Source organism: Eleginops maclovinus, chromosome 5, assembly GCF_036324505.1.
Source record: "Eleginops maclovinus isolate JMC-PN-2008 ecotype Puerto Natales chromosome 5, JC_Emac_rtc_rv5, whole genome shotgun sequence".
Taxonomy (NCBI): Eukaryota; Metazoa; Chordata; class Actinopteri; order Perciformes; family Eleginopidae; genus Eleginops; species Eleginops maclovinus.
Window position 1 is genome coordinate 28,192,109 of NC_086353.1, and position 4,269 is coordinate 28,196,377.

Below are 4,269 nucleotides of genomic sequence, written 5' to 3' on the forward strand. Positions count from 1 at the left end.
CAACAAGTAGTGCTCAGATGTGGAAATCATTTCTTCGGACTGTTCTCCCAGCCTAGAGCACATCATGATCGGATGCCGGCCTTTTTATCTGCCGAGGGAGTTCCTATCTGTTGTTCTAACAGCAGTGTATGTTCCGCCGCACGCTGACAACAACACAGCGCTGGAGGAGCTGTATGGGATTATCGTCAGAACAGAGACTTCTCAGCCAGAGGCCGCATTTATTGTGGCCGGGGATTTTAACAGAGCCAACATGAAGAAAGTCCTGCCGAAATACTATCAGCACGTCAGCTGCCCCACGCGCGGTGGAAATACACTGGACCATGTTTACACTCCTTTCCGGCATTGATATAAAGCTCTCCCCCGCCCCCCCTTCGGCAAGTCAGACCACATACAGTATCTCTTCTTCTGCTCCCCGTTTACCGGCAGAGACTGAAGAGAGACCGACCTGTGACGAGGACAGTGCAGCGTTGGTCCGAGCAGTCTGACTCTGCTCTCCGCCACTGCTTTGGCATCACGGAGTGGTGTGTGTTTGAGGAGGACGCTATAAACACACACAGTGACGCGGTCATTTGCTACATCGGCAAATGCATCGATGACGTCGTGGCGCGGATTACTGTACGGACATTCCCAAATGAGAAGCCCTGGATAAACGGCGAGATCCGAGCTAAACTTAAAGCACGGGCCATCGCGCACAGCGGCGGTGATTTGGATGAGTACAGGAATTCCAGGTATGCACTCCGGAGAGCTATTAGCAGTGCGAAAAGACAATACAGGGACAAGGTGGAGTCGAACTACAAGGGCTCCAACGCCAGAAATATGTGGTCTGGACTTAAAACAATAACAGACTACAAAAGGACAACGAGTGGTGCTAAGGAAGTGTCTGCATCTCTCCCAGATGAACTGAACACATTTTATGCACGCTTTGAGAGGCCCCCGGCTGTGGAGGCACAGAAGGCCCAGGATCCCTGCTCACTGGTTTCACAACCTCCATCTCAACGTCAGCAAAACAAAGGAGCTGATTGTGGACTACAGGAAGAGGCAGAGAGAGGCACACACACCCATCACCATCGACGGGACTCCTGTGGAGAGAGTCAGCAGCTTCAGGTTCCTCGGGGTAAACATTAGTGAGGACCTGACATGGACACATCACACCATGGTCATATCCAAGACTTCTTCCTTCGCAGGCTGCGGAAGTTCAACATGGAATCCAGGATACTCTGCAACTTCTATAGGTGCACCATCGAGAGTATCCTGACTGGCTGCATCACCGCCTGGTATGGCAGTTGCACCGCCCTCAACCGTAAGACTCTACAGAGGGTGGTGAAAACTGCTCAGCACATCACCAGGACGGAGCTGCCATCCATGGAGGACCTCTACACCCAGCGGTGTAGGAAGGCCGGTAGGATATTAAAGGACCCCCATCACCCCAGCAACAATCTGTTCTGTCTGCTGCCGTCTGGCAGACGGTACCGCAGCATCTGGACCAAGACCACCAGACTCAGAGACAGTTTTATACCACAGGCTATAAGACTGCTGAACTCCTGAGCTCTGTGAATGTCTACTCACATCTGTTTATAGTACACACATACATATATATATATATATATATTATACACATCTGCCATATACATCTGTTATACGTAATGCATCTGTCCATACCTCCTCATTCAACAGTGTAAAGTATTTAAATACTTTCAATGTATTCCACATATGTATATATTTTCATATCCTCAGTGCCGGCATATACGTTGTATATGCTGTGCATATGACCAATAAAACCTTGAAACCTTATAAGTTTTAAAAGGAGTATTTAATAAAAGGATGCAGCAGTAGGTTTTACAAAAGTTTCACAGCTGTGGCTCAATAGCCCGGTACACGCGTCCACAGGGCGCTGAATGAGTGGAGCTCATCAGTAGTTACTGTCTGGCGGTCCGGAACAAAAGAGAGATCGATTTCACAATACAAACATGTTTTATAGAACCATCCCTTTCCCGCCATCAAATAAACAACTTGGAAATAACACGTGCGCCGGTCTCGTGCTCTCACTTGTTGGTAGCGGGGGGGCTGGATCCTGTTGGCCGCTTGTCACATGGGGTTCTCCGGATTCTTCTATAGGCTGACGTCATCGGGGGCGTGTTCTCTTATGATGTCACAGTCTTGTTGATGAAGTCCTGAAGCTCTCACCTACGATATTCTATTATGCAATCCTTCTGAAGTTTATCAGGTATTAAACATGCGATAGTATTATTGCAGCATCAATGAGAGAGGTAGAGGCGGTGTGTTTAGTATGTAACTCCACGCGCCCTTCCCCCTCTACTCATATATACAATGCAATATTAGCTATACGCTATCTGAGGCTAAAAACAACATCCGGTAATACTACCGGAATTGGACAAATATGATCCGTCCAGAAACAGTGAATCATCTTTTAATGTTCCGTTTCAATATATTGATTATTTCTAACACTTTGAAACCTTAAAACTGACAAGGTGGTCTGTGAAGGAGAAGCGTTCCCTGGTGTGTCCCAGTATGGTATCACAGACCTACAGAGAAGAGAAAAGGTTTTTCATTATTAATTAAATTCAGCGCTCTGCATTAACCAGCCGCCACTGACTACAATTCCCAAAACACCACAACAATTCACAAAACACAACGATATTTCACAAAACACTACAACATTTCTAAAAACATGACAGCATTTCACAAAACACTACAACAATTCAAAAAACACAACGACATTTCAAAAAACACTACAACATTTCAAAGATTACGGAAAGGGTATTCCTTTAGGGTGATTGGACAGAGCTATCCGAGAAACACTGTTGTGATTGGTTGTTTGAAAGCGCTACGTCTTTCCTGTTTGGTACTACTCAGCTGTGTCTGCACGAAGTTTAAACTGGGTTGGAAAGAATAGAAGAAGAGATGAACATCTTAAGGGAATATTGTAACAAAGGTTATACATATGAAGTAATCCTTGACATTTTTTCAACCCATCACAACATCAACATGTCTCTTAGAACAGCCGCGGCCTGGTATCGCGGCTCGGTACCATGGACCCATTTTTAAACCATGTTGTTATTCTTGTTGATTGACAGTCAAAATGCTGCTGTGACAAAATAATTTCCCAACTTGGGATAAATATAGTATCTATAATTTGTATATATCTGAATTGGGGTTAATGCCACAAAGTGGTCGTTGTTGAGACACGACACTGCAGAGTAACTGCTGACTGAGTCTTGGAGAACAATGACAGTGACTGTGATATAACCCTGCATGAATACAAGTATAGAACTGTCTGAATTTGAAAGGAAGGGGAAGTAGAAGATGGTGGGCTGCAGAACCAGCATGCTGTACGCTGGTTGAATTACTTAAATGGGGAGTCTGGCTGTCTGGTGTGGAGCTAGTTTGTTGTGGAATTCTATTTTTTAGACTTGTGGGTTTAGTCTTGTGGACTGATTGGCATAGTCCAGTGAGGACCAGTATGAATTCTTTAGTGGACCGGTGAAGTTGGTCTGGTGTCCACTGGTGTAGCTGGTCTGCTTTAAAGTACATAAAGGAACATTTTACTTGTTTATGTCTCTGTTACCAACGGAGACATGTTGAAGGTGACTTTCAGGTGTCGACTTATCAGATATAAGTAGATTATCAGTCATTATTTTCAGGAAAACAAACAAGCCCTACTGCTTTGTTCAAACACACAGATTCGAACGGAGTAATCAAGATCAAATGAACAATGTTTTTATTCATAATTATTACAACACACATATAATAATGATCATAATTATTGTTCAATAGATACAGTAGATGTACAGAAATGAAATGTTATGATGAACATGTCTATTCAGCTCATAAATAAGTCACACCCTCTCCTCTGTCTGCACATCCAATCATATCAAAGAAAAAAGAAAAAAAAACTCTTGCTCTAAAGCGTTGGTTCTGCTGTAGGAGTCATTTTACCTGAGGTCGGACTACCTGCTTGTTTGAGGACTGATCTCTGGAGGCTTGCTTTTATTTTTGTATTGCTTATTTTTGTGGTGGTGGTGGTCTTTGTGGTTCTGCTCCTGGTGGTAGTGATCCGAATGTTTTTGGCCCTTTTCACTGGTTCTGGTGTTGCTGGTGGTCCCGATCCTGGTGTTTATCGTCCTGTTGGTTGTAGTCCCTGTGTTTCTAGTGGTTCTGGTCCCTGTGCTTCCGGTGGTACTGGCTCCTGTGTTGTTGGTGGTTCTGGTCCTGGCATTGCTTGTCCTAGTGTGGTGAATCAGTGTGGAC